Source organism: Macrotis lagotis, chromosome 7, assembly GCF_037893015.1.
Source record: "Macrotis lagotis isolate mMagLag1 chromosome 7, bilby.v1.9.chrom.fasta, whole genome shotgun sequence".
NCBI lineage: Eukaryota > Metazoa > Chordata > Mammalia > Peramelemorphia > Peramelidae > Macrotis > Macrotis lagotis.
The window spans coordinates 112,809,273-112,833,014 of record NC_133664.1 but is presented as its reverse complement, the minus strand read 5'-3'; the positions used below and the strand labels follow the sequence as shown (position 1 = coordinate 112,833,014).

The 23,742-nt window shown below is 35.1% G+C and overlaps 1 pseudogene; it reads right to left on the bottom strand.

The window, feature by feature from the left end:
* Window positions 1-1,175: 1,175 nt before the first annotated feature.
* LOC141493798 (COP9 signalosome complex subunit 8 pseudogene) lies at window positions 1,176-1,941 on the bottom strand (annotated as a pseudogene).
* Window positions 1,942-23,742: the final 21,801 nt, after the last annotated feature.

The following is a 23,742-nucleotide window of genomic DNA, read 5'->3' as shown; positions in this document are numbered from 1 at the left end:
AGCCTTATTTTACTGGTATAAATCTCATTTAATCATAGTGTAATGATCTTTGTAATAAATTGTAATTTTATTTCTAGGATTTTTTTTTTAGTGTAAACATATTTAATGTCACTGAAATTACATTTCCTTCAACACTTAGAAAAGCTCCAGGACTTCAGAGTTCAAATAAATATCCTATGAGATTAACTGTCACGCATGTTTAATTGACTTTTAAAATAACAGTGCACAATTCAGGACCTTTTGAAAAACAACTGAAGTTTTCAAAAAATGTTCAGTAGTATAGTGCGCTGAAGGAAATCTTACTACAAATTCAGAAGCTACCAGTCTCACAAACGAATGAAAACACCCACAAAAGGCGCTTATTTAAAAAATGACCTTTGTCACCATGAAAAGGTGAAAGAAACGCTCTAGCCAGTCAATCATCATGAATATGCAACGTTCTCTTGATAAATAGAATCCTAATGGTAATCCAAGTTGCGTCTTTCCAAACATGGAACCAACTTTAAAATCCAGAATGTCAAGAGCCCTGTTCTTGAAGTTCAGCGGGGTGGTCTAGATCCTCTCTGTAATGCAGCTTCGTTTTAAGCAGCTTCTGGGTCACTGTCAACCAGCCGTTTCAGCAAAGACAGGCTTGGCCCTCCTCCAGACCCAGTTCCAGGGCCCTCCTCAAGAGGCCCCCAACAGCAGGGCCCCACATGAATCTGAGGAGAGGGAGGGGCTTCTCTTTGGGAAGGTGGCTAAGAGGCAGCAGCATCGCTTTTGGACTCATTCCCCTTCCTTTACAGATGACTCTGACTGAACCAGGCCCCTCCTATCCAGCATTCTCTCTCCTCCACTGAGGATCTGTCCTCTTTTCATGGCTCCTTTCAGGGCCTCTGTCCCCGCTCATGGCAAATTCCTCACTGCCAGCAGTGGGTAGACGGAAAGTATCAGCAGAGAAGAGCTAAGATTGACCAAGCCAGTTTGTTTAAAAAAAGAGATAGTTGTCTTTGCCAGCCTATTGCATTTTAAATCCACTGAGGGATACAGGTATGTTTCTCCACCAGGAATCACTACAGAATAAGACCTAGACACATAATACTGTTCTACTCCATATTAATAAATATTGTGGGTCTAAGAAGCCGTTCAATGATGAATTCAGCACTGTTTAAAGACCAAAAAAACTGTATCTAACATATATTTTATCCCATGTTCTAATCAAGAACATCAGGGGGTTTCATCCAACAGAACACAATGCAAATGTTGCTTTTTCAGACTGGTTGGTATACGGGATTCCCAAGTTTGATCTCGAACAGAAAAGGTGATGAATCAGTTTTCGAGAAAAGCCACATAGTCGGTCAATCTGGCTAACTGTTGTTCATTGGCGATTGGGGGAACTGGAACAGGCTCTGGACAGAGGAATAAATCTGTTAAAGGAAACATCCAGAGAACCGGGCTTCTTGGGCATCACCATCCTCGTGGTGGAGTCAGCTTGGCCATCCTTGTTCTAAGACACCTTTCACAGCTTCTTCTACAGGAAGTCCAACACATGCTGCAAAATCATCGGCGATGATCGAGGTGTAGGCCTGAGAAACCAGGGCGAAGGCTCTTCTTCTTGTGGCATCTCTTAGGGCTTCCACCATGGGCTGGATGGTCTCTGACCACTGGTGTGAGCTGATGGTTGTGTAGATCCCTGGGAAATCCCTCTGCCAGATTCTCTGTCCTACTGACCAGATTCCAACAAGCTCAGAATTTGCCGATTTTATAGCAGGGGGGATTCTCTTCCAAAGATCCCGGGCATTATTCATGTCCTTGTGCAGCAGGTGCAGCGCCAGCAGCTGCCCGTACACGGGAGGCCGTGGCGATTCTGCCGGGGGCCTCGAGCTCCTGGTGCTCGCACTGCTCCAGCAGCTTCTTGAAGCTGAAGGCGGCGTTGTCCCCCATCACCGCCACGGGCATCTTCCTCCCCGCGCGGGTCCTGGGGCTCCCCCGCCGCCGCCGCCTCAGGCCGGGCCCCGAGCTCGCCGCGGGCCGCCGACCCCGGGCTCCCTCAGGCGCCCTATTTCTAGGATTTTATTAAAATTGTTTGCACTGATATTCATTTGGGAAATTCATCTATAGTTTCCTTTCTCTGTTTTGACTCTGGTTTAGGTATCAAAACCCTATTTTTTTCATAAACGAAATTTCTTAGGACTTCTTTTTTTTAAGACTTCTTTAAAAATAATATAATATTGAGAGACTAATGGTTCCTTAAATGTTTGGTTGAATTTACTTGTAAATCCATCTGATGATGGGGAGTTTTTCTTAGGGAGCTCATTGATGGCTTGTTCAATTTATTTATTCAAAAATATGGTTATTTAAGTATTCAATTTCCTCTTTTGTTACTCTGTAGGATACTACTCCTTTGGACTCCTCCTTCTGAGGGACCTGAAATGATATTTTTTATCACTGGGGCCAGAAGTGATACAGTCCTTCAGGACTTCTACTCCCCTCTGACTGAAACCTCTCTTCACCATTGAACTATGACTTATAAATGGGTATCAGTTATAAAGTTGCCAAGCAGCATTTAATCAGCATTCAGAGCTAGTAAATCTCTTTCTGCTATCTCTATGTTGAGAAGTCCCAAAGCTGTTCCTGTTTCTGATATTACATAATCATAATTTCTGAGCAACTTGTACCCCCATGATGTCATTGTTCTCTCCTTCCAAAATTCTAAGTTGTTTTGGTCTGGAAAAATGTCTGAACTTTTATTGACTATGCCCCCTAAATTTTGTTTTGAAGTATTATTTTAAAGGGTTTTTTTAGGGTTTTTTTTTTTGCAAGGCAAATGGGGTTACACAGCTAGGTAATTATTAAATGTCTGAGACTGCATTTGAACCCAGGTACTCCTGACTTCAAAGCCAGTGCCTTATCCACTATGCCACCTAGCCACCCCCTATTTTAAAGTTTTATGGAGAGGAATCAGGAGAATTTAGTCAACTGTTTTCTCTACTTTGCCATTTGGCTCCACTCTACATATTTGGCAAATGAGGTCTTTATCAGAGAAATTTCTAGTAAATTTTTTTATATTACTTTATTATTTATGGTACCATTTAGCAAAATTTGGTTTCCCTGATTATGTCTTTTAATTAAGTCTATTTTTGCTTTTGCTCTCCTCTCATATCCTGATAGCTACCCCTGCCTTTTTTTAACTTCAGGCAAAGCAAAATAGACTCTGCTTCCACCCTTTATTTTTAAACAATTATTTATTTATTTTAATGCATATGTACATGTATATTTTTAAGTTTCAAAATTTCCTTCCACCATCCCTTCCCACACCCTCCCTCCCCTCATTGGCAAAGTCAGTTTAGCATTGTAAAGACATATTTTTGATAAACATGTTTACATATTAGTTCTTTCGGTATGGGGAATTAAGATTAAGGGAAAGAGATACATAAGAGATACTATTTTTCTTTTTTTAATTTTTAAAAAAAATTTGTTTATTTATTTTTAATTTTACAATCCCCCCATCTTGCTTCCCTCACCCCATCCCCTAGAAGGCAGTCTGTTAGTCTTCAAATTGTTTTCATGGTATACAATGATTTAAGTTGAATGCGATGAGAGAGAAATCATATCCTTAAGGGAAAAAAAAATAAAGTATAAGAGATAGCAAAACTATATAATAAGATAACTTATTTTAAAATTAAAGGTAATAGTCTTTGGTCTTTGTTCAAACTCCACTATTCTTTCTTTGGATACAGATGGTATTCTCCATCACAGATAGCCCCAAATTGTCCCTGATCATTGCCTTGTTGGTATGAGCAAGTCTGTTAAGGTTTGATCATCACTCCCATGTTGCTGTTAGGGAGTGCAATGTTCTTCTGGTTCTGCTCGTCTCTCTCAGCATCAGTTCATGCAAATCCTTTTAGGCTTCCCTGAATTCTTATCCCTCCTGGTTTCTAATAGAACAAAGGTGTTCCAGCACATACATATACCACATTTTATTAAATCATTCACCAATTGATGGGCATTCACTCAATTTCGAATTCTTTACCACCACAAACAGGGCTGCTATAAATATTTTGTACAAATAACATTTTTACCCTTTCTTGTGATCTCTTCAGGGTATAGACTCAGTAGTGGTATTGCTGTATCAAAGGGTATACACATTTTTGTTGTCCTTTGGGCATAATTCTAAATTGCTCTCTAAAAAGGTTGGATGAGTTCACAGCTCCACTAACAACGTATTAGTGTCCCATATGTCCCGTATCCCTTCCAACATTGATCATTTTCCTTTCTGGTCATATTGGCCAGTCTGAGAGGTGTGAAGTGGAACCTCAGAGATGCTTTAATTTGCATTTCTCTAATAAGAAGTGATTTAGAGCATTTTTTTCATATGACTACGGAGTGCTTTGATTTCATCTGTTAATTGCTTTTGCATATTCGTTGACCATTTGTCAATTGGGGAATGTCTTTTTTTTGAAAATTTGACTCAGTTCTCTATATATTTTAGAAATGAGTCCTTTGTCAGAAATACTAGTTGTAAAAATTGTTTCCCAATTTACTACAATTCTTTTGATCGTTGTTACAGTGGTTTTGTCTGTGCAAAAGCTTTATTTAAATTTAATGTAATTGAAATTATTTAGTTTGTTCTTAATGATGCTCTCCATCCATAAGGGATAATTTTCATAAAGTGTTCATTAGATACTTAAGGGTTTTTTGGGGGGGCTGTTTGTGTGTGTGTGTGTGTGTGTGTGTGTGTGTGTGTGTGTGTGTGTGTGTGTGTTTTCTTTTGTTTGATTTTTCTTCCTCTGAATGGGGATAATGTACTCTATAGCTGGTCTAATACAGTTGTCCTAGCTCTCTGAATTGCTGAGAGGAACTGCTTCCATTATAGCTGTTTATCTCACAATGGTGTTGTTAATCTGTACAATGTTTTCGTGGTTCTACTCCCTTCCCTCAGTATCAGATTCCATAAGTTATTCCATGCTACTCTAGAGTTAAACCATTTATGGCTTCTTATAGAACAATAATATTCCATAGTATTCTTGTACCATAAATTGTTTAGTCATTCCACAATAGATGGGCATCCCCTCAATTTCCAATTTTTTGCCACTAAAATAGTGGCAAAGAACTGCTATTAATATTTTGAAACATGTAATACTCTTCCTTTTTTATGATTTCTTCTGGATATAGACCTAGAATTGGAATTGCTGGGTCAAAACATATCAACAATTTTATTGCTCTTTGGGTACAATTTCATATTGTGCTCCAGAAAGGCTGGATCCTTTTATAACTCCATCAGTAATGAATCAATGCCCCAATCCTCCAACAACCTCTCCAACATTGATCATTTTCCCTTTTTCTCACCTTGGCCAATCTGATAGATGTGAGATGATACCTTATTGCTAATTCTCTAATCAATAATGATTTGGAGAATTTTTATATGATTATATACATGTTAAATTTCTTCATTTGAAAACTGTCTATTCATATCCTTTGACCATTTATCAATTGGGGAATGACTTGTAAACACATAAATTGGATGCAATTCTCTATATGTTTTAGAAATGAGGCCTTTTTCAGAACTCCTAGTTGTGAATGTTGTTTCCCAACTTTCTGCTTTCCTTCTAATTTTGGCAGCATTGATTTTATTAGTGCAAAAATTTTAATTTAATATAGTCAAAATCATTAATTTTGCAGTTTGTAATGTGCTCTAATTCTTGTTTGGTTATAAATTTATCCTCTTTCCCTAGACCTGATAGATAGAGTATTTCTTGGTCTATTAATTTATCTATAGGCTCACCCTTTATGTCTAAATCCTGTACCCATTTTGACTTTATTTTGGTTTAGGGTGTGAGATGTGGGAATCTTTTCTATTTGCCATACTATTTTCCAGTTTTTTCAGCATTTTTTGTCAAATAATGAATTCTTATTCCAGAAGCTGATGTCTTTGGGTTTGTCAAATAGTAGATTGCTGTATTCATTTACTGTAGTTTCTTTTGAACCTATCCTAATTCACTGATCCATTACTCCATAGTATAGTTTTAGACCTGGAAGAGCGAGGGAACCTTCCTTTACATTTTTTTCCATCAGTTTCCTTCCTGTTCTTGATCTTTTGTTGCTCCAAATGAATTTTGTTACTATTTTTCCTAGTTCATAAAGTAATTATTTGGTAGTTTGATTAGTATGGCACTGAATATGTATTTAAGTTGGGTAGAATTGTAATTTTCATTCTATTAGCTAGACCTAATCATGAGCATTTGACATTTTTTCTATGATTTAGATCTGACTTTATTTGGGTGACCACCCTTTATTTTCACTCTCTGGGTGTGTGTCTCTTTCTATATCAAGTATTTCTTTAGTAAACTTCTTATGACTGGATTATGATTCCTAATCCATTCTGCTTTTCCTACTCTTTTATAGGTGAGCTTGTCACATTTAACAGTTTTGATGGAATGTATTTTACTCTATTCCATTTCCTAAATCTAACCTCTCTGTCTCTGTGTCTCTGTCTTTGTCTCTGTCTCTGTCTCTCTCTCTCTCCAATTCTCATCTCTTTACCCCTCCTCTCCTTCTCTCTCTCTCTCTCTCTCTCTCTCTCTCTCTCTCTCTCTCTCTCTCTCTCTCTCTCTCTTCCACCTCCATCTCTCTCCTCTCTCTTCTCCAAAATATACCACTGCTTTTCCTGTTGTTTTCTATACCCAGCTGAGTGTGTATACATATTCTTATACTCTTTGAATCAATTTCAATGTGAATGAGATTCAATATTACCTGGCACCTGTCCTTTCTTTTACATAACATAGTCTTGTACATATCTGTGCATATGTTTATCTTGTGCATATTTTTATGTGAGAATATGGGGTCCATTCTACACCTTACATCTACCTTACTACTTCTCCCAGTGAACCCTCTTTCTCAAGCCTTCATTTTTTTCCTACCATCTCAACATAATCAAATCACACTCATGCCCTTTGGGTATGTGCATTACTAATTGCCTCAGAAATAGTAACATTTTTAGGAAGTATCTGTATCCTCTTGCCATATCTTAATGTAAACAGTTTAACTTTATTGAGAGTCCCTTATGATTTCTTTTTCATGTTTACCTTTTTATGCTTCTCTATGCTTCTTTTTTTTGGCAAGGCAATGGGGATAAGTGACTTGACCAAGGTCACACAGCAAAGTAATTATCAAGTGTCTGAGGTTGGATTTGAACTCAGGTCCTCCTGATACCAGTGCCTGTGATCTATTCATTGTGTCCCTAATTGCCCCCACTGAGTCTTGTTTCAATGTCAAATTTTTTATTTAGATCTAGTCTTTTCATCAGAGATGCCTAAAAATTCTCTATTTCAGGAAATGTCCAATTTCCCCTGAAGAATTATACTAGTCTTGTGGGATAATTTATTTTAGGTTGTAATTCAAAGTCCTTTTCCTTCTAGAAAATTATATTCCAGGTCCTGTGTTACTTTAACATAGTAATTATTAAATCTCTTGTGATCCTGACCATGACTTCATGATATTTGAATTATTTCTTTCTAATTGCTTATAACATTTGTCTCCTTGAATTGGGAGTTTTGAAATTTGACTATGATATTCTTGGAAGTTTTCATTAGGGGATCTCAGGAGGGATTTCTTTCAATTTCTTTTGTACATGTTGGTTCTAGTATAAGGATAGTTTTTCTATACAACTTCTTGAAACATAATGTCAAGCTCTTTTCCCCCCATGGTTTTCTGGCAGTCAAATAATTCTTATTTTATCTCTTTTCAATCTTTTCCCAATGAATTGATTTTCCAATAAGATATTTTTTAATTTTCTTCTATTTTTCATTATTATGGCTTTGTTTTATTGTTTCTTAATATCTCATATAGTCTTTAGCTTCATTACCCAATTATTATAATTTTAAGAAATTCCTCCCTTTCCATTTGGTTGATTCTGCTCTTTAAGATGTTCTCTTTAGTGGATTTTTGTATTTCTTTTTCTGTGAGGCTACTGCTGTTTTTATAGTAATATTTTCCTCATTATTTTTATGCCTCTTTTGTTAAACTATTAATTCTTTTTTCATAGGTTTTTTTTTTAAATTGGTCTCATTTCTCAGTTGTTTCATTTTTTCCTCTCACTTTTATTTTTTTCTTTAAAATTTCCAGGAATTTCTGTTGCACTTGTTTCCTATTTGCATTTTGTTTTGAGGCTTGACCTAAGGCTATTTTCACAAGGTTATCTTATGAGCCTATTCTTTATTTTGAACTTTAAGTAAAGTTGGACTCTGTTCCCTTTATGGAAAAGCACTTTCACAAGCTTTGTGCTTTCTTATGCTGCTGATTTCAGAGCCATTTCTGGATATCTACACATTTTTCATGGCTCCAAAATGATGTCATGCAGTTAGAAGTGTGGTCATTGCTCTTCTACTCTGCACTATGGTGTTTACCCAGGAATGGTCCTCCTTCTTTGCAGCTGCAAGTGCTAGTGCTCCTCTTGGAACTGTGATCAGGTCCCCTGTTCTCTTGTAGCCCCAAGTTGTTCCCTACTTTTTTGTGTCTGTCCATAAATGCTCCTCTCTGCACTGAAGCTGCGACTAAGGATGATATTGGCAACAGAGTTGCCAAGCAGTGCCAGATGAATGCAGTATAGTAAAGGATCCTTTTGGAATCTTTTTTTTTCAACCTGTTGCCTGACCCTTTTACATTCTTTAGGTTGAGAACTAGTCAAATTGCTGTTGATGTTGCCACTTTTGAGGCTACCTCTAAGGCTCACCATTGATACTGCTTCAGTTTGGACCCCATCACAGGTCAGTATTATCATGTCCAATATTGTCTTCATCATTTTCCCCCAATTTTTTCCTAATTTTCCCCAATTTCTTCCTAATTTCTTTATTAATATCAAGAATACCACCAGCCTCCCAGTTGCCCAACCTCATGCTCAACTCTCCTTTTCCTCTGTCATTCTCCATATACAATCTGTGGCCATGGTCTATTGATTTTTTCTTTGCAACAGATCTTTTATATTCTTCCTCTACTTTGACACTGCCACCACCCTGGTACAGACACTTATAATCTTACACCTGGACTATTGAAATAATTTTCTGATTATTCTCCTTGCCATATGTCTCTTCCCATTCCAGTTTACCCTCTACTCAGTTGCCCAAATGATTTTTTTTCTGTAGTTCAGCTCTGGTTATTCCACTCCCTAATTAATAAATTCCAGTGACTCCCTATCACCTCTAGAAACTGATATAAAATCTTTTTAAATTTAATCCATAATTTCTCCCTTCCTTACTTTTCTAGTTTTCTTATCTATTGTTCCTGTCTATATACTCTGGGATTCCTTGGCATTAGCTTCTTTGCTCTTCCTTAAAAAAAAAACAACAAATAAGCACATATACAATCAAACAAACAAACAACAATACTCCATTTCTGGAATTCTGCCATTTCTCCCTGTCTGTCTGCCATGCCTAGAATGTTCTCATTCTTTATCTCCACCTTTTTGCATTCCTGGACTTTTTTCAAGTCACAGTTAAAATCCCACTTTCTAAAAGAGCCTTTCCCAATCCCTATTAATTCAAGTAACTTCCCTTTTTCCAATTAACTTGGTTATATATTGTTTACATATAGTGATTTGTATGGTAGCTCCCCCTTTTAGTTTGTGAGCTTTTCAAAGGTTGAAACTGTCTTTTGCCTTTTGTCATATCTCTAGGACTTGTCATCATGCCTGAGACCTAACAGGTGCTTAATAAATGTTTACTGACTGACAAGACCATGAAATCGTAACAGAACTTCTGGGAATTGATGATGGGTGAACTGAAATCTCTTCTCTAATTTATTTTCATGTTTTATTAAATGTCTTTTGCAATAAATTAATATTTAGGTTGGTCTAGTAACAGAAAACATTAAATTTATTATTAAGGCTTTGTGACCTTGATTTACAGTGGATATTGACTCACAAAACCTCTTCAATCTGTCATTTATCATGACAATGTTTTGCTTCTTAATTATACAATCTCACCTATATTTTTCATGTATGATTCCTATAGATTTTTGATATAATTTTCTATTATTTAAGAAACATTTGGATATGAACATCTCTGCTGACTTATCTCAAATTTTTTCCAGGGTGAAATGGTAAGATTACTGGGACGGAGTAAGAGAATCAACATTTAAGTCTTAACTTTGAAGTTAGATGACTTTCTACATATCTATTTATTTTCCCAAGTCTTAATTTCCTCACCTGTGAATAGAAGTGGTTAGACTACTTGATCTCAAAGGTCTCACAAATGTTTTTTTTTTTCTGAACTGAAATTTTATTTTATTTTTCCAATTACATACTATAGTAGTTTTTCAACATTCATACCTTGGAAAATTTATGAATTCCACATTTTTCTTCCACCTTCCTTTCCCTTCCCCCTCCCCATGGTGGCAGACAGTCTGGCACAAGTTGTACATGTACATTCCTGTTTAATATATTTACATATTAGACACCTTGTCAAAAAGAAATCAGAACTTAGGGGGGAAAAACAAGAGAGAGAGAGAGGAAAAACATAAGAGAAACTTTACCAAAGTGAACATATACTTTGCTCTGCATTCAGATTCTGTAGTTTTTTCCCTCTGGATGTGGAAGGCATTGTCCTAGCAGCTCTCTCAGGATTGTCCTTGTAATCCAAACTGCTGGGAACAGCTGCATCCATCATAGCTGATCATCTCACAATGTTATTAATGTTTACAATATTCTCTTGGTTCTGCTCATTTCACTCAGCATCAGTTCATGTCTTTCCATGATTTTCTAAATTCCCATTGTTCAAAATTACTTATAGTATAAAAGTATTCTGTAGCATTCATATACCATACCTTGTTTAGTCATTTCCCCAATTGATGGGTATCCCCTCAATTTCCAAATCTATGCCTCTACAAAAAGAGCTTTTATAATTATTTTTGAACATGTGAGACTTTTCCCATTTTTAATGAATTGTTTGGGATATAGATCTGATATTGCTGAATTAAATTGGTTTGATCAGTTTTATTCCTCTTTGGGCATAGTTCCAGATTGCTCTCCAGAATTGTTGAACCAGTTCACAATTCCACTAGTTCCCACCATCTTTCTCTCTCTCACGAGGTAAGATTTTTTCCCCAGACTTCATTTTTGCCACATTATTATTGATAAATAACTGCTATCCTCCTGGCTTCTACTACTAATATCTGCTTGTTTTTGTTGTTGCAGTTTAATAGGACTGGAATTGCATATTTTCATGTAGCCTTTGCTGATGGATACTTTCATCTCAAGATAAACACAAAGATATAAACTCTTGGCTCCTCCAAATCATGCCTTAATATCATAATCCTTGTATAACTACAGAATTTAGAGAATAAAAATTTAAGAAAGGAAATCACAGATGATTTTCATTACTTTATTTCATTTTTCATTATTGATAAAAAATGAATAAACAATAGTAGTTTGTACTCATCAAATTATTCTTTCCAATGGTACTGACACTGATCTACCAGAGGTAACTAGTAACCAATAAACTATGGTTAAGGGTACACAAAAGGTAAACTTAGCGCATTTTGTCCTTGTGTATTAGATATGCCCAGGAAACACTGTAAAGTGGAGGTATCAAACACATTGCCAGTCCTACCTCTATGAATCCCAGAAAACTCCCAAATATGATCCAATAGGGATTAAAATAATATTTGAATGTGATGAGATCTTCACATATATTTTTAAAAAATACATATGTGAAGTTTTCTAAATCAATATGTATACTGCAGGGAGCTTTATATATGGATTTCTATTTGAATTTGATGCCATTGCTAATAAGGCACCTGGACTTTTTACCCTGTGCACTGTCACCTCTTAGAATTCCTGAAGTCTTTCCACATTTTCCTCAAATATAACCTTCCTTGATAAACCTTATTTGATTGCTCGGTTTCTAATGCCTTTTCCTCTCAGAAGTTGTAACTTGTACACAATTGTTTATCTGTACTTACATATGTATATACCCTCTCTCCAATCAGAATATATTTGAGAATTAGAAGTGTTTTCACTTTTTCTTGGTAATCCTAGTGCTTCCCATTAAGTAAGAAATAAATAAATGCTTGTTGATTGAATTTTGGAAAACATTAAGTGGTATAATATGTAGAAAGCTAAAGAACAAATAGGAATGGAAAGAAATAAGGAGAAGAAATTAGAGAATGTAAGGAACTCTGATCTTTTTAACTAATATTTTCACCATAAATAGTCATCTTACATAGAGAAATAAGGGTGAGAATAGATTCAGGAAACTTATTTTAGGAATGGTGCACCTGACTAAACAAATCTGCATGATCAGGGAGACATCTAGTAAAAATAAAAAAAAAAACTATCATATTGGTGTTAAATTATGAAACTTGCCCACACTAAATGCAGTGACAAGTGGAACCTAAAATGCATCTTATTTTTTAGTCACAGGATCTAGCTTTTGAACTATATTTCTCCTTAATAGCTTTCTTTCCAGCAGTTGTGTAATCCCTTACTGTCATTACCTAAATCTTTGCTTTTTGCAGAGGATCTCAGGCCATGTAAACTGATTTTGAGCTTCATAAGAACCCTTGAGTGTAAAATACAAGAATGAAATTTATTTTTTCAGATAACTAAGTGCCTCAGAACCTCTTTCCTCCCATGTCAGTCACAGAAGAGAAGCAGAATAGACTGAGTTCATCCTTCTGCCTACTAATACACATTGGAACAGGACTACCTAGCATGGCATGTCCACTACAAAGAAAAGACTGTTCTTTATGAGCAAAGAATTGTAGTAGCTCAAAAGAAACATAAAATGAACACATTTAGAGATATCTCCACTCCAAGTATTCACATAGATTATTTGTGTTTGACCTGTGACAGAGCCTTCCAAGCCTATATTTGTCTGATCAGCCACAGTTGGACACAATTTGTGTGTTGACCCCAACATAATGGTGTCATTTTGGTCCTTTTCTGGAACTAAAGACTAAGTTATCCTAGGAACCAATTTATTCCATCATATAATGTCTCTTTCCAGGTTGCAGTTTCCCCATTTCAAAGAAAGATGAATGTTGGATTATATGATTTTAGTGGTCTTATTTTTCAGTTCCATATTTATTATTTTCTCACATTATTTACCAAAATTGGAGGAAAACAGAAAATTTAAAATTTAATTCTTTCTCTGTGAAATATAGAATCTAAAGATTTATAGGTTAAAGAGACCTTATAGATCAAATAATATAAAAAAATTATATTTTTTAACAGATGAAACTGAGATTCTGAAAATCTTGTGACCAGGGTCCTATATATACTTAATAGCAAAGACAAGATTTGAAATTTTAGCTATAATTTGATGCTTTGGCTATAATTGCAATGGTCTGGAGGATAGTAAATAGAAAGTACTAATGAAAAAATCTAGAGAAGCCTTCTTTAAATCTTTTTATAGCATGCTGATTTTATTTCTCAAGAGAAGTTGTGATTAAGTGGACTACCTATTTTTCTTACTCTCATTTGTATTAAGTACATTTATAAAATGATCCATGACTCTACATTTTTCTATAATACAAGTCTCTTGCCTAAGGGATTGCATGAATAAACACAGCAGGATGGAAAGTGGAATATGATCTGGAGAGAGAAGCAAAGCTATTTCTAGGTCAATATATCTTTGGAAATTAATGTTAGGGCAACTTCAAGGGGCTTGGCTAAGTATGTGTACTTACTTCAAAAGTGCTGTTTGGAAAAGTCACCATCAAAGGCTGAAGAGATAACATTTGATGTGCTTGGGTTCTTGAAATGAATATGACTGCTTTATGCCATGGAATAATCCATAAGCTATTAACACATGTTCCATTATAAGGATTCCCTTGATTTGATAAGGCTGGCATTTGGGTCCAGGAGCTTTGTCTAATGTCCCCTTGATGACATTTGTTTAGCAAGCTATGTTTGTAAGCTGTTTTATTAAAATCTTCTGAGAACATAAAATTAAATCTTGCTTGATCCCCAGATCTGGCACCCATGTGTAGACAAAGGCAGTGGAAAGTAGATGTTTAATTGGAAAAAAAAACAAACAAACATATTCAATCTTTGATAATAAGTCAAAGTACATTTCTTTACCCTTAGGGTAGAACATTCTAGTAGATATAAAGGAAATAATAGACCTGGGTTTTGCTTTTGAGAACTTGAAAATATCTTTAGGTAATTTTTGTGGACACACCAACATACAATGGCACTCAAAAATACATATACACATGTCTATTCATCATTGATGCTGGAGATGACCTGAGGAAATTGTGACCAAGATCTCAAATATTTAATAGCAAAGACAAGTTCAGTTTTCAATTTCAGTTTTAGAAGAAATCCTATGCAAAATTTTATCTGTTTCAGACCATGTAAAATTTAAAGACCATGGTATTTATATACATATTTTAGAATTCAAACATCTATTCAGTTGGGGGACCAGTGTATGGTGGGACCAGTGTATGGTGCCAATTTTGGTGATAGGAAAATGTGCTAAAAATCACTTTTTCCAGCCTTAGCTTCCTCTTCTGTAAAATATGAATAATAGCATTGACCTTAAAAGGTTATTTTGAGGTTGAAATGAAATATATGTAAAGTACTTTGGGAACCTATACAAAGGCATTATTAGCATTATTGTTATTATTAATCTACTGTTACATACTGAGTAGCTGTTAAATGTAAAACAAAACCCATCTTCTGTTTCAGATGCTAACAGAAAATATATGCAGGTACAGAAATGCACAAAGTTTGAAAGTTTTGTTTTGCTTTAAATAAATGTTTAAAAAGCTTCAACAAGTAGCATGCTAGCTCAAGGAAATGTCTATGTTTTCTAGATCACTAAGACAATTATTATATAATGGGTTTGGCCTTCAGTCATAATATGTGAGAGATGTGTGAATATCAGTATAAAGAGCTTTCTAAGGTTTATCCCATTGGGATATATATATATATATATATATATATATATATATATATATATATACATATATATATATATTGCTTAGTTATCATTGATAACATCATAATTATTGATCTATACTCAATTATTTTCTCTTTTTAATAGGATTGGAAGGAATGCAGTATTTTCCAACTCTTTCATTCTGCTTCAAGCAGAGCAATAGGTGGGTCCTACTGAATCATGTGGACTGAATTGAGAAGATGGCTTTCTTCTTGTTAAAAAGGAAGAACCTTTGTGACTCAAAGTTAACATATCTCTTTAAAAGTTTAGAAAGCAAAAGTTAAATAATGCTTCACACCCTCAGTGGGTGGAGCCAAGGATGCAGCATGTGATCTTACCAGGTATGGGTAATAATCTTCAGTTCTATATCTTTCTTTCTCTTCTACTTTTGTTCTCCTGGAGTATAGAACAAATTTCTCTCTTCCTCCTCTTTGTCAAGCTTCATATTCCTCTGGAAGACTGAGAATGGAGTGTAATTCATTTTTGTTGAAGGCCTTCCCAGATGGCTATCAGGAAGAATTGCAACTGCAAAAATTGATAGCAGGACAGCAATGTGTAGCATTCTTCTCCTCCTCAACTTTTTTTCTTCTTTTCTTTCTCATTATTACCTTCTGTCCTCCTACTCCCCTTTCATGTATTTCTCTTCTACCTCCTCTTCCCCATATTCTCTCCTTTCTACTCTATTTCCACTTCCTCTCCCCTCTCATATCTTTTCTTGCTGGTGGGGGATGTGAACAATCTCAATTTCCTTAGTCCAGCAAAAACTCAACTTGATGCTGGAGATGTAATATATGGACAAATTCATGTCTAGAATACTAGTAGTAGTTTTAACAGTTGCCATTCAGATTATATAGATAATTATCAATATCATTTTATTAGAACTAAATAGCTATATGGAAATAAAAATTCCTACAAAATTCATATGCTTTCTGATCCTCATTAAATACTTTTCTCACACCCAGAAAATTATCTGTTTTTTAATGGGCTTTGGTCTACTAAACTTTCTATTATTCATTAAAAAAAGATCTCAATGCTGAGGGAACATCAACTTTTATTCATTTATTTGTTTATTATTTATTTATTTATTTAGCAGAATGGGATTAAGTGACTTGCCCAAGGTCACACAGCTAGGTAATTATTAAATGTCTGAGCTCAAATTTGAACTGTGGTCCTCCTGACTCCAGGACTGGTACTTTATCCACTGTGTCACCTAGCTGCCCCTGGAGAACCAACTTTGAACAGATTTGTTATGCAAACAAATCTAGTCATGAAAAATAGTCAGGTTTATTTTTTTTAACCAAGGATTGGAGGGAAAACACATTCCAATGAAGGAATATATTTAATTATTTAGAGGACTATGCAAAAAGAAATTTAAAACAAAGAGGACTAAATCTAAACTTAAAAAAGCAGTTTGTAAGATGAAAAAGGAACTTCCTGCTAATTGTACTCTTTTGCCTATGGATCCATTTCTTTCAGAGACCACTTGTCTTTCCTTCTAAGAATCATAGATTGTGAAAGTGGGAAGGACTTTAGAATCTCTATTCCAAATGGAAACTGAGCAAAACATCTAGGATTATGGCCATGTAAAGAAGTATACACACATAACATATTTCATACTATAATTTTAATATATATATATATATGTATAGTATAAAAAGGAAAATGATAAATGTTGTAGGGGAAAGAAGAAGACTGGTACTCTAAGTGCATTGCTTGGAGAAGTTGTGAACTGATTCAACCATTCTGGAGAGCAATTTGGAAATATGTCTAACAAGAAATAAAATTATGCACACCCTTTGATCCAGCAATATCACTACTAGGTCTGTATCCCAAAGAAATCATAAAAAAGGGGGAAAAGATTCACATGTATAAAAACATTTGCAGAAAATCCTTCTGTAGTATCAAAGAATTGGAAATTCAGACCATGCCCATCAATTGGGGAATGCTGAACACTTGTGGTATATGAATATGATGGAACATATCATCTAAGAAATCTTTAGCAGGTGAATTTTAGAAAAAAGGAACAATGAGTAAAGTGAGTATAACCAGGAAAATATTATATACATTAACAACAACATTGTGCAATGATCAACTAATATAGACTTGGCTCTTCTCAGTAGTACAATGATGAAAGACAATTCTAAAAGACTTGTGATGCTAAGTACCATCTACATTCAGAGAAAGAACTATGGAGTCTGAATCCAGACCAAAGCATACTATTTTCACAACCTATATAGGATTACTCCCTATTGAGGGGAGTGGGAAGAAAGGGAAGGAAAGAGAAAAAAATGGAACTTAAAATATTACAAAAAATGAATGTAGAAAATGATCATTAGTGCATTGGATAGAGCACCAGTCCTGGAGTCAGGAGTACCTGAGTTCAATTCCAGCCTCAGACACTTAATAATTACCTAGCTGTGTGGCCTTGGGCAAACCACTTAACCCCATTGCTTTACAAAAATAAAAAAAAACAAACTAAAAGAAAAAAAAGAAAGTGATCATTACATATAATTGGAAAACAATTATTTATATATAGATTTGTGTGTATGTATATACTTGCATACATATATGTATGTGGGATACATTGATTGGTCTTAGTTCCCTCATCCATGAAATGTTAGAATTGATAATTTCAAAGCTTCCAACTTCTTTCCCAGTTCTAAATCAGTCATTCTTTGTTCTGATGTATGCATATGAATGCATAAGTATAAATGTATTTCTTACCTAACAAGCATTATTTTTTCTTCCTTTCACCTCCTCTTCCTTTCCTATTAATGAGAAAGAAAAGAAAAATAAAGCAAAACACATATTCCCATTGACCATGTCCAAAACTATATCTCATTCTATATATGAAGACTATCTCATTTCAGAACTTAGAGAACATTCTTTATCATCCATCAATCCTTTAGACTTATGGTCAGTTAATATATTCCTAGCTGGTACTGTAATATTCTATGTGAATTGGACTATCTGGATGCCAAACTTAATACAAAATTTTTAGTTTACCTTAACATTAGGAGTATATATGTATATGTATACATATATATATATATATATATATATATGTGTGTGTGTGTGTGTGTGTGTGTAATATATATATGTGTGTGTGATACATACATATATATATATATATATATATATATATATGGTATCTGTCTGCTATCTGTCTATCTATCTATGAAGCACCTCCTATGTACAATAACCTTGCTAATGGTAAGTAAATGATATGGAAAAAATAAAAGATAGTGGAGCCCTCCCCCTTGAGGGAAGCTTCCAGAATTCATAGAGAGCAAAATCAGAAAATCATTGTACTCCTACTTAGAAAGACAGAAAGAGAATGCAAAATAAAAAAGAAGTATGGGTCTGGAATTTTCCTGAGAGTTGGTTTATTTTTATTTTCAAAAATCAGAATTCTTCTTAGTATCTAGGCCCAGTTTGTGATGTGAATTTGAACTTTTACTACCCTATAATATCTTGAATTTGCAAAATGTTGTTAGGAAGAGAAGTATTTGTTGCAAATTCCAGTTGAAGAAAACCCTTTAATTAAACATGCTATATCTGCTTAGGTACACAGTAGATGAAAATTAAAAAGCTTTTAAATATTTAAAAGGGAGGAATATAAATTGGTAAGAGATTATTATTAGACCAGACAGGATGCAGAGGGAATAGTTAAGCAGAGATTAACTGTTTCTCTTCTTTCCCTTAAATAGGATACAGAATTCCTAAGCTTATGGAGTTAAAGGTCTTACATTCTGTCATCCCTTATCATTTTATATGTACTTAAGACTCTTTATTACAAAGCACATTTGGACCATGAAATTAGGAAAAAACATAGTGCTGAAGTTAAGAATATATCTGTTAATGAATAAAGATATGTGGAAAGTCGCCAACCTGGGTTTTTCATGAAGATTCATAAATGCATATATGTGTGTGTGTGTGTGTGTGTGTGTGTGTGTGTGTGTAAAATGTCTTATGGAATATGAAGGTTAAATGATTGTGCAACTACCAGTCAGACAGCTGTTTGAAAACTTTAAATACATTTGTAATCATTTAAATGCTCCCTTAATTTAAAATCAAGTTTTGGTTAAATTAAAGAAAGTCAGTAGATCAAGGCGGCACTGATTTTTGTTTGTTTTTTCAAAGAATTCAAAATACATGTTTTTAAATACTATATAAATCATTTAGGAGAGCAAGTTCACATACAAAGGTAGTGACAACTGAGATTCATATAACGTCTTCTCTTCAATAATATTGTCTTACCTAGATCTCAATTATACTATTAATAAATAACAGTATTGAACCTCCAAAAAATAGCTGCCACACATGAAGCAGAAAGAGTAATTTGAGGTATCATTGTATTAGATAGCCACCTGAAGTTGCTCTTTCACAAGAAGTCTTCCTGTAAGAAGCAAAGCTATAACTAGGGTCTAATGACCAGAAATTTTTTTCCAAATTGATGAAATTTGAAGGGCACTGACACCAGTCATATTTTTAGCAGCATATTACTAATGGAGAGACAATAAGCTAGGGGTACAACAGAAAGTGCTTTTTTAACTTTACTTAAAAATTTTATTTCTTTTGAGTTGTACAATTTTTCCCCAAATCTTACTTCCCTCCCCCCACTCCCCACAGAAGGCAATTTGCCAGTCTTTACATTGTTTTCATGGTATACAATGATCCAAATTGAATGTGAAGAAAGTGAAATTACATCCTTAAGGAAGAAACATAAAGTATAAGAGATAGTAAGATCAGAAAATAAGATATCGGGTTTTTTTTTTTTTTCTAAATTAAAGGTAATAGTCCTTGATCTTTTGTTCAAACTCCACAGTTCTTTCTCTGGATACAGATGGTATTCTCCATTGCAGACAGCCCCAAATTGTCCCTGATTGCGAGTCCATCAAGTTTGGATAGACTTGGATGGACAAGGGTGATCATTGCAACCACATTGCTGTTAGGCTGTGCAGTGTTTTTCTGGTTCTGCTCATCTCACTCAGCATCAGTTCATGCAAATCCCTCCAGGCTTCCATGTTTCGCATCCCTCCTTCTTTCTAATAGAATCATAGTGTTCCATGACATACATATACCACAGTTTGCTAAGGAATTCCCCAACTGAAGGACATTTACTTGATTTCCAATTCTTTGCCGCCACAAACAGGGCTGCCATGAATATTTTTGTAAAAGTGATGTTTTTACCCTTTTTCATCATCTCTTCAGGGTATAGACCCAATAGTGGTATTGCTAGATCAAAGGGTATGCCGATTTTTATTGCCCTTTGTACATGGCTCCAAATTCCTCTCCAGGAAAGTTGGATGAGTTCACAGTTCCACTAGAAATGTAATAGTGTACCAGATTTCCCACAACCCTTCCAACAATGCTCATTATCCTCAGAAAGTGCTTTTTAAAATCTTGATATACATAGTACCCATTAGGTCTCAAATGAAGAAGTTCTTCAAAAATATTATTAATTTTGGAGTCTTGGTATGTTTCATATATACATGTATGTACACATATATAAACATGAATTTATATATTAATTCTTTCCTTCAGCTTTTTCTAAGTCTTTTTTCCATTATCTAAAAATTGTACTAATTATATTTTCACCACTAAGTTCACTGGTTTATTATGAGTAAAACACTTGTTAAATTGTAAAACTGTATTTAAATGTGAATTTCCATTAAGTTTTGTTCATAAAGTCAGTAGTGAAAGAGTTGTCAAATTCCTTGAAAAGATCATCGAATAACAAATTTGAAGATGCTTATCTTCTTGGTTCATATTGAACTGAAGTCTACAGCAATAAGAAGACTTTGATTTCTTTTAATATGAATTTCTTTCTAGGGAAGTCTTATGTTTGTTTATATGACTTTTGAACTCAAGGGCAAAATCTAGACATCTTGGTAAATTTTATTAAATTGGATTTGGCCTATTATTTCACCTTCTCAAAAATTTTAAAATGTGATTTTATTATCCTTTGTTATCACCTATTGCCGGGTTTTTATTTACAACGCCGGCTTCTTAATGCTAGTCCGTCCTCTTCTTCCCCTGTGGCCACACATGAGGGGCCCCACCGAGGCAGAAGGGAGCCCCATCGATGTATTGGTCACTAGCAGGCGAGGGTAGATCGGGGAGTTCCGTGCTACCGGAAGGGGAGAGGGAATAACTCGGAGTATTCCCCATGTCGGATTTCCTTCAGATGGAGCACCTCCAAGGATCCCTACGATGATCAGAAGGCCTGAAAAAGAAAGAAATTCCTCTCACCCCGTAGGGTTGGGCATTAATCAAGGTCTCTTTAACCTCGTTCACAAATGAGAGGGGTGTCTGATCTGCTCTCTGCTTCAGCCCAACCAACTTCTGTGTGGCTCTCCCCCCCTTTCATGGCTCCAATCTTATCCCAAGCTGCAACATGTGTTTCTTTCCGGGCAGGTGTCATTATAGGAGGCCATCTGCTGCCCTACCACCTTCCATTTATCTGGTTGGATCCCACTATGTTGCACCCAAGGGCAGATGTTCCAGATATTCTCAACAAAAGCACGGCACGTCTTGATAGGTAATTTACGGCCATGCTTAGCGCAGAGTTTATAAAGCTGCGCTGCAACGGCCTCTTTTTTCCTCCGGCTCAAAGGCGGGAATACTATTCCGGCCCCCCATGCTGTCTACTAGCGGAGGCTGCAATCCTAACAGGTCCCCTGTCCTCCCTCCCATGAACTCTTAAACAATGAGGGGCCGAGTTCTGTAACATTCCTTTATAAGGGGATTATTTTATCCCTTCTGTCCTCCCTCCCATGAACTCTTAAACAATGAGGGGCCGAGTTCTGTAACATTCCTTTATAAGGGGATTATGTTTCCCCCGCTAAGCGACCACCAAGCCTCTTCCCCCCGCCCCCAACAACCTATCTCTCCCAGCTTTATGTAATTAATTAATGTTACCCATGTCTCTGTCTGAGAATTTGACCAAAATTAAATCAAAGGACAGAGCCCCAGACCACAAAGATAGAAACTTGCCTAAAGAATGTCACCGATACCTGAATTTCCATTCTTTGAAACTAATCATTTGACCATCTTAATGTTTCATGATTCTGCCTATATCTCTTCATCTTCCACACAAGGAAAATGTAGGCAAAAACAATCAAATTATGATTTGAAAAGTTGTACTTTCTGTCCTTCATCTATTATGATTTCCTAATTCATATTAAGATAGAATCCTTTCTTTTCTTTGACTTTGTCCTCAACAAGGCTTTAAAATCACTTGAAATACATGTTTTAACATTTGTTGAAAACTTCAGTTCATATGCAGTTTTAACTTTTCTGACATTATTATAGAAGCTGAAAACATTTTTGTAACTATATTGACTCATCTGTCCCCCTCTTCTATACCATTCAGTTATTCTATTAAAATAAGTTTATCATTAAGATTTCTTTTCAACCACAAGCATCTCTTAGATGCTCCCTATTATCTTCCTACTCAGAATAAACTGTGATATCAGAATTTCCTTCATATTTTGGGTCATCATTGATTATCTTTGAAAAAAATTATGGAAAACAATATCATCACCATTGTTTAGAATGTATAAATATCATCCTAAAGGAGTTAGGGATATAGTTTGAAGTTTTGAACTATAGGACTTGAATTATTTTTATATAATTATTCTAAAATATATTATTATAGTGGTGGTTTGAGAGATTTTTAGAAAAAACAAATGATAACTTTGAGTTCATTAAGAGCAGGGAACACTTAACTAAATCAATTTGATTTTTTGATAGTTACTAGACTATCAATCTAGGGAATTCCATAGGTGAATTTCTGCAAATAATTTCATGAATTTTCATAATATCCATATAGAAATTTTGGAGTAACAGTGAATTAGAGTAATCAAGAAGATTCAGACCTAATTTAATGAGAAGCCTCACTAAATGGATCAGTGTATTTGGGTTTTTTTTTGTTTTTATTTCTTTTATTTTTTTCAAGGCAATAGGCTTAAGTGACTTGCCCAAGATCACACATCTAAGTAAGTATCAAGTATCTGAAACTGGATTTGAGTTCAGGTCCTCTTGACTCAAGGGCCAGTGCTCTAAAACCTATACCACCTGACTGCCCCTGGATCAATGTATTTTGGGAGGAAAAGTTTCTAATATACAGGAATCTGTCTTTGGTCCTATTTGGTTCAGCTTTGTTAAATATGAATTAAAGAAATGGTAGTATATTTAAAATATATGTAGATCAATTAAAATGAAAGAAAAGTCAACATATTAGAAGAGAAACTTAGGATCAAACATCTCTTAGACAACTAAAACAATGGGATAAATATAAAAGGAGGGTGTGTGTGTGTGTGTGTGTGTGTGTGTGTGTGTGTGTGTGTGGTGTGTGATTTCAAATGAAATTTGACCAACTCAAAAACTGATCCCAATTTAATTCTGCTATAAGTAGATAAATCTAGGCACGTTTATAAACTATGATTTGGTGAAAGATATTTTTTCAAGAATGAATTCCTACATGAATCTTGACATGTGACCTTCAAATACTGAAGGTGTAGTAAATTATTTTTAATGGAGAAGAGAGTGAAAGCAAGAGTAATAGAGAGAAGAGAGAACTAATATTATTAGCCCCCACCCTCCAGTTTGAAAAAAGTGGCATTAAAAAACACCTGACTCAAAGTCTGAGGCTGGATTTGGACCCAGGTGCTCCTGGCTCAAGGGCCAATGCTCTGTCTGCCACCCAGCCACCTCTACTATTATACTATTATACTATTATTACTATTTTATTTTATTCTGGGTCTTTTTTTTCTTTTTTTGGTTTTTGCAGGGCAGTGGGGTTTGAGTGGCTTGTATG